The sequence below is a fragment of the Amblyraja radiata genome, chromosome 17, assembly GCF_010909765.2.
Source record: "Amblyraja radiata isolate CabotCenter1 chromosome 17, sAmbRad1.1.pri, whole genome shotgun sequence".
NCBI lineage: Eukaryota > Metazoa > Chordata > Chondrichthyes > Rajiformes > Rajidae > Amblyraja > Amblyraja radiata.
The window spans coordinates 28,101,916-28,114,198 of record NC_045972.1 but is presented as its reverse complement, the minus strand read 5'-3'; the positions used below and the strand labels follow the sequence as shown (position 1 = coordinate 28,114,198).

Here is a 12,283-nt window from a genome sequence, read left to right as displayed (position 1 = left end):
CAGTGCATGAAAGTGCTGGTTCGAAGGGCCAAGTGGCTTCTCCTGCACCTATTTTCTATGTTTCTATGGATCCCAACCCGTGCCTGCCCTCCCCATATCCCTTGATTCCACTAGCTCCTAGAGCTCTATCTAACTCTTAAATCCAACCAGTGATTTGGCCTCCACTTCCCTTTGTGGCAGGGAATTCCACAAATTCACAACTCTCTCGGTGAAAAAGTTTTTTCTCACCTCAGTCTTAAATGACCTCCCATTTATTCTAAGACTGTGGCCCCTCAGACTGCTGGAGTAGGTGGTGGGAATAGTTGAGTGAGGCCACACGCAAACTGGACGAACAACACCATTTATTCATTTAATGTTTTTCATCCTAATGGTTTGAACATTGAATTCTCCAATTTCAAGTAATACCCCCCCCCCCCCCATTTCTTTTCTCTGCACCTCTGCTGTTGCACACACTTTCTCCCACCCCATTCATCCGGCTCGTTTCCCCTCCTCCCTAGGTACATCTCCCACCCATGAGTCCCCACCCCCTCTTTCTGCCCCCTCCCTGCTTTTTGCCCCTCCCCCCTTTCACTTGCTCCAGGTTTACATTTCATTCCTCATTTTCTATCATTACCTGACACCCTTTTGTCACTTATTCTGCCCATATGCTCACAGATGGGAAAGGGTTGGTCTATAGGTAGACATGGCAACATTGGCAGTGCATGAGATAAGATTGGAGCCAGGCAACTGGTGCTGTGAAGCAGCCTTGCCTCTGCCCTGTATTGCTACTGTTAATGTCTGATGTGAATTACCTCAATCACTGAGCCTACAACCCTCCAGGGTACTGAATGTCCTTTGGCTGAAGAAATGTATCCTTGTATCAGTCCTATTTTCAATACAAAATGTATTTCTCATTCTTGCACAGCTCCTTGATTTTGTATTTCAAGCAGTTTCAAAAGATCAAGGAGCTTGGGGACGAGCTTTGAGGGAATGATAGTGTTGAATGCCGAGCTGTAGTCAATGAAGAGCCTTCTCACATATGTATTCCATTTGTCCAGGTGGGTGAGCGCAGTGTGAGTTGCCATGGCGATGGCATCGTCCGTGGCCCTGTTTGGTCTATATGCAAACTGAAGAGGGTCCAAGGTGTCAGGGAGAGAGAAGCAGATGTGAGTTTCGACTAGCCGCTCGAAGCACTTCATGATGACTGATGTCAGTGCGACAGGACGGTGGTCATTTAAACAGGAGATTAATGGTTTCTTTGGAACAGGAACAATGATGGATGCTTTGAAGGGAGTGGGAACTGCAGACTGACTCAGGGAGAGCTTGAAGATGTTGGTCAACACCTCTGCCAGTTGATCAGCGCACGCACTGAGAGCCTGCCCTGGAATACCATCCGGCCCTGGAGCTTTGCGGTCATTGACTTTTTTGAAGGACTGCCTCACGTCTGTCGTTTGTAGGGTAGTATCGAATCGATAGTAAAGAAAGCAAACTCAATGCTAGCATTTATTTCAAGAAGGCTTGTATACAAAAACAGGGATGTAATGCTGAGGCTCTATAAGGAGCTGGTAAGGCCGCATTTGGAATATTGTGAGCAATTTTGGGCACCATATCTGAGGAAGGATGTGGTGGCTCTAGAGAGGGTCCAGAGAAGTTTACAAGAATGATCCCAGGAATGAGTAGGTTAACCTATGATGAGCATTTGTCGGCACTGGGCCTGTACTCGCTGGAGTTAAGAAGAATGAGGGGGGATTGAAACATATAGAATAGTGAAAGACTTGGATAGAGTGGATGTGGAGAGGATGTTTCCACTGGTGGGAGAGTCTAGGACCAGAGGTCATAGCCTCAGAATTAAAGGACGTTCTTTTAGGAAGGAGATGAGGTGACATTTTTTTAGTCAGAGGATGGTGAATCTGTGGAATTCTTTGCCACAGAAGTCTGTGGAGGCCTAGTCAGTGGATATTTTTAAGGCAGAGATAGATAGATTCTTGATCAGTACAGGTGTCAGAGGTTATGGAGAGAAGGCAAGAGAATGGGATTCGGAGGGAGAGATAGATCAGCCATGATTGATTGGAGGAATAGACTTGATGGGCCGAATGGCCCAATTCTACTACTATCACTTACGATATACCATTTTGCAGTGAAGAAATAGGGTAGATAGACTTTTTCCCAGGATGGGAGTATAACACTAGAGGGCACGACTTTAATGTTTTAAAGAGATCTGGGTGGCAGCTTTTTCACACAGAGGATGGTGGTATATGGAGCAAACTGCCAGAGGGGGCAGTAGAGGCTGGCAAAAATTGCAGCATTTAAAAAGCATATGGACATATATGGATAGGAAAGGTAGAGAAAGATATGGCACAAATGCAGGAAAATGGGATTAGCTGATATGAGCATCTCAGTGGCATGGACGTCTCATGCCGAAGGGTCTATTTCCAAATCATATGATTATAATTCAGTCATTGAGAAGTTTCCCTATAATACTGCAATAATACTCTTTTTATAAAAGTTATAAATTTATTATATCGGAAGACTGTTTTCGTTCTACAAGCTGTTCAATAAAATGGAGGAATAAAGAATGTGTTAATTCAGTCATTAATGTGGGTCTCACGCTGATGATTTAATGCCAAAAGTGACTCCTTACCAGTGAAGATCACTGTACTGAAACACTGCCCTAGCGTGTAAATCCCAGCATGGATCCCTGTTTTAGATTCCCAGAATCACACAAATTTACTACAAGAAGGAGTTATTTCTACCTATTCTGTTGATATCATCCAGTAATGAAGCTATTTTCAGTATTCTACTACCTAAATCTCAGTCCTTAAGCTTATTCCCGGAAGTTGCAGGTAGTGGAAGCAGGTAGGGAGACTGACAAAAAACCTCTGGGAACCGCACGGAAACCTTGGGTGGGGCGCAAAGTCTCCAGAGATTTCCGTTCAGGTTTCCTAAGTGGGACAGGGGCATTATGCACCTGTAGCCTTTATCCTATTTAAATTTCCATCGAAAATCCGCCAACGTTCAGCGAGGTCTGAGTCAAAAATCAGAGGATCAGGTTTACGGAATGAGCTGGCCATGGCAACATGAGAAGAGGGACAAAACGGGTGAAAATAAAACACTGGAAATAAATAAAAACCGATATACTTAAACGCGGAATGGGTCAACCACGGCTGACACCATGTTGAATGCATCAAACATACTCACTGATCTGGTACAACAGTATTTATTGAGTAACGTGTTCAGCACACTACAGCATATGACATCTACTGTATGGCAGCACATGTCGGTTTGCGATAATAATAAAGCATTACATTGGTTAGTAAGTAAAGTAACCAATCTACAGACACAAAATGCTGGAGTAACTCAGCAGGACAGGCAGCATCTCAGGAGAGAAGGAATGGGTGACATTTTGGGTCGAGACTCTTCCGACATGTCAGGGGTGTAGGCAGACATAGATAAGGAAGTGTATGGATAAGGAAGAAAACACAACAGGAAATGCAGATCAAGGAAAATGTAGAATCGATCATTGTTGGGAGTAGGTAACAACAAACATAAAATGTAGTCGGAGACTGACTGGTCGGAAAACTGAGAAGGGGGAGGGGATGGAGATAGGGGGAAAGCAAGGGTTACTTGAAGTTAGAGAGGTCAATGGTCATACCGCTGGGGTGTAAGCTGCCCAAGTGAAATATGAGGTGCTGTTCCTCCAATTTGCGCTGGGTCTCACTCTGACAATGGAGGAAGCCCAGGACAGAAAGGTCAGTGTGGGAATGGGAGGGGGAGTTAAAGAGTTGAGCCACCGGGAGATCAGGTTGGTTAAGACGGATTGAACGGAGGTGTTCAACGAAACGATCGGCGAGCCTGCGCATGGTCTCGCCGATACACAGGAGTCCACACCTGGAACAGCGGATACAGTAGATGAGGTTGGAGGAGGTGCAAGTGAACCTCTGTCTCTCCTGAAAAGACTGTTGGGGTCCTTGGACGAAGTTGATGGGGGAGGTATAGGGACAGGTGTTGCATCTCCTGCGGTTGCAGGGGAAAGTACGTGGGGAGGGGGTGGTTTGGGTGGGAAGCGACGAGTTGACATGGGAGTTGCGGAGGGAACGGTCTCTGCGGAAAGGGGTGGAGATGGGAAGATTTGGCTAGTAGTGGGATCCCGTTGGAGGTAGCAAAAATGATGGAGGATTATGTGCTGAATGCGATGGCTGATGGGGTGGAAGGTGAGGACAAGGGGGTCTCTGTCCCTGTTGCGAATGGGGGGAGGAGGAGCAAGAGCGGAGCAGGATAGTGAGGGCCTCATCTATAATGGAAGCGTGGAACTCCCGTTCCGTAAAGAATGACATCTCTGATGACCTGGTATGGAACACCTCATCTTGGGCACAGATGCGACGTTGATGGAGAAATTGTGAGTAGGGGATAGAGTATCGGAGACAAGGTGGGAAGAAGGATAGTCTAGATAGCTATGTGAGTCAGTGGGTTTATAATAGATATAATACTGTAGATCCTTTTTGAACATATATGATTTGGCTGTGGTAAAGATTGCCCCAATTCCACATTTGAAATTCCATAATCATTCCCAATGTCTAGGAAATCCCAGATCAGGTGTCAAAGTCTTAGGATAAAGGGTAAGACAATTAAGACTGATGACAAATTTAATTTCCCTGAATGCAAGCAAGAATGTTATTGTGGACACTCTGATTGTACTGTCTGAGGAGCTAGTGCTATCTTCAGTATGCAGAGGTGAATACTGACTGGAGAAGGTGATGCACTCAGGAAACTACAATATCACCTTGTGTGTCGTCTTAATTTGCTGAGCAGTCATCCATTTCTACTACTTCTGTGTATACTTAAGTAGGGAGCATATGTTGAAACATGTTATTTAAGTAACATGACAATTGAAGCTACTATTATAATACTTGTTGCCACTGAAGTCTAAATGTGTTTAAATTGTACATTTTTTCAGCACATGTGGTAGTCTACAATGTGAGACGCACCCCAAATTTCTGGTGTTCTACAGTATGTCTCTATGACTCTCCCACCTCTTCACAGATATTACAATCCAATGTCTTAATGGCGAATTGTATCCAGCACGTATCTAGGCACGTGCTTTGGCCAGGAAATGTGTCACAGCTGAAACTAATTTAGTCTTTATCATAAAAATCAAACACTGACCAATTTGATTTCCACAGTGAAAATTTAAAATATGCATATATTTGAAATAAAACCATAAACAGAATAGTCATACAGCCTGGAAATGGGCCATTTGGACCAGTAAGTCCATGCAAATCAGGATCTAAGCGTGCCATTTGCCCATGTTTGGCTCATATTCCTCTAAACCTTTCCTATCCATGTACCTTCCCATGTCTTTTAAATGCTGTTATAGTACTTGCCTCAACCACTTCCTCTAGCAGCTTGTCCCATGTACCCACGACCTTCTGAGTGAAAAAGTTGCCCCTCAGTTTCTTATATCTTTACTCTCTCACCTTAAAATTATGTCCTCTGATTCTTGATTCCTCTACCCTGGGAATAAGGCACTGTGCATTCACTTCTAATTCCCTCACAATTTTAGACACCTCTATACAATCACACCTCAGACTCCTGCCCTCCAAAGAATAAAGTGTTAGCTTGCCATCCTATAGCTTAGTCCCTTGAGGCCTGGCAACATCCCTGTAAATCGTCTCTTCACTCTTTAAAGCTTAATGACATCCTTCCAATAGCAAGGTCATCAAAATTGAACACAGTACTGCAAATGTGGCCCCACCAATGTCCTGTACAACTGTTCCATAACATTCCAACTTTTATACTTAATACCCTGACTCTTGATGGCCAATCTACCAAAAGCCTTCTTTACTATCCTATCTACCTGTGAGATCACCTTCAGGGAATTGTGTACCTGCACTCCCAGATCCCTTTGCTCTACAACACTCCCCAGAGCCTTTCCGTTCAGGACCTGTGAAGATCCTGCCATAGTTTGACATCCCAAAATGTCATACCTTGCACTAATCTGCATTAAGTCCATTAACCAATCCACGGCCCACTTGCACAGTTGATCAAGATCCTGTTGTAATTTTTGATAACCATCTTCGCTAGCAATGATACTTTAGTTACATTTGCAAACTTAGTAATCATGCCTTGTACATTCTCATCTAGATCGTTGATATAAAACACATGCAGCCCAACACCGATCCCTGAGGCACACTACTAGTCACAGGCCTCCAGCCCGAAAAATAACCTTCCATCACCATCTTATGCTTCCTTCAATGAATCAAATGATGTATTCAGTCAGCTAGCTCTTCCTTGATCTCGTGCGATCTAATCTTCCAGAGCAACTTCCATGTTAAGCAACATCTGTGGAAAGCAAGACAGAGTTAAAGAGAATCAGAAAGGGGAAGTGTCTGCAGAAGAGTCCCGACCTGAAACGTTACAAATCCATGTTCTGCAGAGATGCTGCCTGATCCACTGAGCTACTCTAGTACTTTGTGACTTTTTTTGTAAACCAGCATCTGCAGTTTCTTGTGTCTAAGGGAAAGCTATCTGGCCTGATGAGTGTTTTGAGAATATTCTGTTTTTACTTTCAATCTACATTTTTCATGCACAAATGTGCCAGCAAGGATCACTTTGATGGTGAACAGAATGGGAATTCCTGCTAAATTCCCCTCCCTAAACTAGGTGTAACCAGACAACAGTATATTATTAGATTCAAATCAACTTTGTTGACACCAATTGTGATCAAACCAGGAAACGTCCTAATTTGAGTGGCTTAATATAATACAAGGTAGATATCCCACCCTGCTTCAGGATAATCACTCCACACTCTTGATTTTGCTGTAGAAGGATTAGTTTGTGAGTACAAGGGCTGTTAATGGAATTAAATGGAGGCATTACAAGGGGTTGTATAAAGGATAAGATGTTCTAGTTATAACACAGGGGTTTCAGAATTTGAACTTGGTTTAAATAAATTTAAACTAAAAAGCTCGCATCAGTGCAAGTAACCAAGGGGCTATTGAACCATGAAAAGAGAATATGACAGTAGTCCATATTTGTTCAGAAAAAGTTTGATATGAAGTTAAAGATTAATCATATTGGGAGTGGAGCCAGTTACAGGTCCAGCAAAAGTAGTTATGCGGCGGCCCCCCCCCCCCCCCCCACCTAAAGTATATTAGTGACACAATTGGCTTTTTGTGTGAGGTGTTGCATTTTGGGAAGTCAAAGCAGGACCTTCATAGTAAGTGGGATGGCCCTTTGGAGTGGTGTAGAGCAGAGGGATCTAGGAATGCAGGTATATCGTTCCCTGAAAGTGGCATCACAGCCGGGTAGATATGATGGTCAAGAAGGCATTTTGTACATTGGCATTGATCAGTCTGGGAATTGGCACAATATGTTACAGTTGTACAAGACATTGGTGAAGCTATAGGAAGCTTAACATTAAGCCGGAAAGATTGCAGAGAAGATTAATGAGGATGTTGCCAGGATTTGAGGGGCTGAGTTACAGTGGCTTGCAAAAGTATTCATACCCCTTGAACTTTTCCACATTTTGTCACGTTACAACCACAAACGTAAATGTATTTTATTGGGATTTTATGTGAGAGACCAACACAAAGTGGCGCATAATTGTGAAGTGGAAGGAAAATGATACATGGTTTTCAAATTTTTTTACAAATAAAAAACTGAAAAGTGTGGCGTGCAAAAGTATTCAGCTCCCCTGAGTCAATACTTTGTAGAACCACCTTTCGCTGCAATTACAGCTGCAAGTCTTTTGGGGTATGTCTCTACCAGCTTTGCACATCTAGAGACTGAAATTTTTGCCCATTCTTCTTTGCAAAATAGCTCAAGCTCAGTTAGATTGGATGGAGAGCATCTGTGAACAGCAATTTTCAAGTCTTGCCAGAGATTCTCAATTGGATTTAGGTCTGGACTTTGACTGGGCCATTCTAACACATGAATATGCTTTGATCTAAACCATTCCATTGTAGCTCTGGCTGTATGTTTAGGGTCGTTGTCCTGCTGGAAGGTGAACCTCCGCCCCAGTCTCAAGTCTTTTGCAGACTCTAACAGGTTTTCTTACAAGATTGCCCTGTATTTGGCTCCATCCATCTTCCCATCAACTCTGACCAGCTTCCCTGTCCCTGCTGAAGAAAAGCATCCCCACAGCATGATGCTGCCACCACCATGTTTCACAGTGAGGATGGTGTGTTCAGGGTGATGGGCAGTGTTAGTTTTCCGCCACACATAGCGTTTTGCATTTAGGCCAAAAACTTCAATTTTGGTCTCACCTGACCAGAGCACCTTCCTCCACATGTTTGCTGTGTCCCCCACATGGCTTGTGGCAAACTGCAAACTACGTCTTCTTGCCACTTCCATAAAGGCCCGATTTGTGGAGTGCACGACTAATAGTTGTCCTGTGGACAGATTCTCCCCCCTGAGGTGTGGATCTCTGCAGCTCCTCCAGAGTTACTATGGGCCTCTTGGCTGCTTCTCTGATCAATGCTCTCCTTGCCTGGCCTGTCAGTTTAGGTGGACGGCCATGTCTTGATAGGTTTGCAGTTGTGCCATACTCTTTCCATTTTCGGATGATGGATTGAACAGTGCTCCGTGAGATGTTCAAAGCTTGAGATATTTTTTTATAACCTAACCCTGCTTTAAACTTCTCCACAACTTTATCCCTGACCTGTCTGTTGTGTTCCTTGGGCTTCATGATGCTGTTTGTTCACTAATGTTCTCTAACAAACCTCTGAGGCCTTCACAGAACAGCTGTATTTATACTGAGATTAGATTACACACAAGTGGACTCTATTTACTAATTAGGTGACTTCTGAAGGCAATTGGTTGCACTGGATTTTATTGAGGGGTATCAGAGTAAAGGAGGCTGAATACTTTTACACGCCACACTTTTCAGTTTTTTATTTGTAAAAAAATTTGAAAACCATGTATCATTTTCCTTCCACTTCACAATTATGCGCCACTTTGTGTTGGTCTATCACATAAAATCCCAATAAAATGTTTGTGGTTGTAACGTGACAAAATGTGGAAAAATTCAAGGGTTATGAAAACCTTTGCAAGCCACTGTATATGGAGACATTTAGGAAGGCTAGGACTTTATTCCCTTAAGTGCAGGAGGCTGAGAGGTGATAGTATAGAGGTGTATAAAATCACTAGGGGATTAAAGAGGGCGAATGCACAGTTTTTTACCCAGAGTAAGGAAATCAAAACCAGAGGTGTTCAGAGGTATATGGGCAAATTCGGGCAAACTTGGATGGGGCATCTTAGACAAGTTGAGCTGATGGGCCTGTTTCCATGCTGTATGACTGAGTGTATCTGAGAGCTTCAAAGTTACTTTTACAAATTCTAAGATTATGTTTGGGAGTTTTAAAAACTGATTTTACATTTACAATTTGTTCTGGAGAGATTCATCAGATCATTAAGTTTGGGTTCTGAAATACGAATTCTGCAAAGTACCATTGTATACAACATCTGCTGCACATTTAGCTACAATATGGTATTTGTCTCTGGTTTTGCAAGGCACTCCCAGCTACTTAGTTATGACGCCCACAGGTTGGAAAGCTGGGACAGATCACTTCAAGGCCTGAAGGGAAACAACAGCTTGTCGGAAGGGGTGCGGTCCCAGCCTGCCAGGTGAGCCAGAGCCTCCCGGGCAAAATGTGGGGCCTTTGTTGGAATTGGAGATCTTAAATATGCCTCCAGCAATCGGCCTACGCCCTGATTTCTTCAAGCAAGATGTAGTTATATGGTTTATATCCCAATTTATCTCCTCCCTTCTGTCCTTTAATGCAGTGACACCTCGCTGTTGTCTGGTTCTATGATACCAGGATGCTTTTTAGTATTTAATCAACTTTATTTTATTACAAGGAAAGCCAGGAATTGTACTTTAAAAACTAATAATTAGTCTGCCTTGTCCAATCCAAATGGGCCCGCAAATGTTTACAAGGTTTGTGTTTGGCATGTGGATAGTTTAGGAAGGATTTTAAGGTAAGATTTTAAGCCCTTCCCTGGTTGCCCTGAAGGCATTAAGAGTCAACTGTTTTATTATGAGCCTGCTTTCTTCAACTTCACAGAGTATTGCAGCGGATCCTAAACATCAAAACGTGCACTGGAGACCTTGTTATCTTCACCTTACCCCGAGAACTAAGTACTCATTCATGGAAAGTAGAAATCACGGTGGAGAAGGTACCCAAGTCGTCTAGTCATCAAGTCTTGAAATCTGAAGGGTCTCGACGCAATACATTGCATGTCCATTCCCTCCATAGATGCTTCCTGACCTGCTGAGTTCCTCCAGTACTTTGTGTTTAACTTAAACTTCCAGCATCTGCAATTCTTTGTGTCGCCAATAGTGACTACTTGTTAGAAAGTAGTTCAAAATGGCTTGCTTAGTGACATCCTGGGATGTGAAGTGTACTAAACTAATGACGATTCTTTCTGATGAAGAGTATCTATTACTAAATGCAGATATTTGAAGTTTTAGCTACCTGCTGGTTGGTATGTTTGTTTGATCATGGCCTGAAACTGATCCTCAGGGAGAGTTATTTAGATAGCACTCTCACCTTCTTAATAAGAATAAGTTGTATGTCCCATAAACAGAATATAAAGCACTTATCAAACAGCAACTTCTCTGACTAGGCACAACCTTTATCACACAATTCTCATCTCATTTTATGAAAAAAAACACGGTAAAATGTACAATCTGATCAATACTACTTTCTGATTCTTGTCACTTGGCCAAATTTCTGTCTGTGTTACAATTGCCCTTTTTATTTCACAGTTGATTTATAAATGGTTTGTCTGCAATCTTGTATCCTTTTGTCTGGGAGATGCTTTCTGAGAAAAGCTGCCTTTGCAATATCCTTGCGACTTTCATTGATTTTCTTCTGGCAACGTTCCCATTGCTGCCTTTGTTTTCGAGCCAAGATGATGAAAACATTAAAGGATTAGGTAGTGGTCAGTCCAGGGGTGACTAGCATCTGTCATGGTGTAGATGCAGGCTCTCCTGCAGTCTTTCATCCAGACAATAATCTAATCAAACATGTGCCATTTAAGTTGCTGTAAGGTTTTGTGGTTGTCCCTCTGATGAAATGGGATGTTGGTTGTGACAAGTCTCCTCTCAAAAGAAGATTCTGGTAGAGTTAGCTTAATTTACTTTCTCCTTGACAATCACACCATTTCCAAAGCGTAGTGTATATTCAGACCCCAGCGTTGATGCCATTGAGGATCAAGTTGTTTCCCAACAGGAGTGTCTTCAAGATCAGAGTAAGTCCTCCTGCCTCACAATAGCATCAAGGGTTAGGGTGTATGTACTGATGACTGCAGTATGTATAATCCATGTTCGAGTGAGCCTAAGTCATGAGATGTACACAGGAGGAATTGCCAAGGCACCAGACCAGATCATTTTATTTCAAGGCAAAACCCACCCCCAGGAAGATGGAGGTTTAGATGGATCTAGGAACTCGAGTATGAATCACATAAACCTAGCAGGCAGGACCAACAAGTAGTTGAGATGGCAAATGTCATGTTGGATTTTATTGTGAAGGGGTTGGAGTTTAAGAAAATGGAGGTTTTGTTCCAGTTTTACCGGGTGCTGGTGAAACCTCAGCTGGAATATAGGGCACAGTTTTGGTCACCAGACCTAAAAAGGCATTGGAAGTGGTCCAAAGAAGATTCACCAGACAAATTCCTGGAATGAGAGGGTTGCCCTATCAAGAGAGACTCGACAGGTTGAATCTATATTCTATGTCTCACTAGTGGAGAATCATAAACAAGGGGATATAAATACAAGATATATTATTTAAAACTGAGATGCATGGAAATTTCTTTTCCGAGGGTAGTGAATCGCAGAAATTCTTTCCAAGGGTTGGGGAGGTCAGATGATTCGATACATTTAGGATGGAGATAATTATTTGAAAGAGTCATGAATTGAGAGTTCTGGAAACTGGTACAGGATAGGTCAGCCATGGTCATATTGAGGTAGGAGGGACCTGGCAGTATTCTCTGTCCCTTATTTTCGTGTATTCTTGTTCTCTTCTGGTTTGCCCTTCGAAGAAGTTGGATACACTGTCTTGCCAATTAAGTGGATGATAGATAGGTACATGAATATATAGGGAATGGACGGATATTTAATAACAGTGTTTAAAATAAATTTGGACAGATACATGGATAGGAAAGGTTTAGAGAGACGTGGGCCAGACACAGTTAAATTGGACTAGCTTAGATGGGGCATAGAATCATATAGTGATACAGTGTGCAAACAGGCCCTTCGGCCCAACTTACCCACACTGGCCAACAAGGCCCAGCTACAGTAGTC

The 12,283-nt window shown here is 42.9% G+C and overlaps 1 protein-coding gene across 1 annotated transcript in view; it reads left to right on the top strand.

Moving 5' to 3' along the window:
• Positions 1-9,585: 9,585 nt before the first annotated feature.
• Positions 9,586-12,283, top strand: part of kctd15 (potassium channel tetramerization domain containing 15) — a 39,746-nt gene continuing 37,048 nt past the window's right edge. Inside the window, exon 1 of the mRNA XM_033035916.1 lies at positions 9,586-9,603. The gene's annotated coding sequence lies outside the window, so the exon portion shown is untranslated. The remainder of the gene's footprint in view (positions 9,604-12,283) is intronic.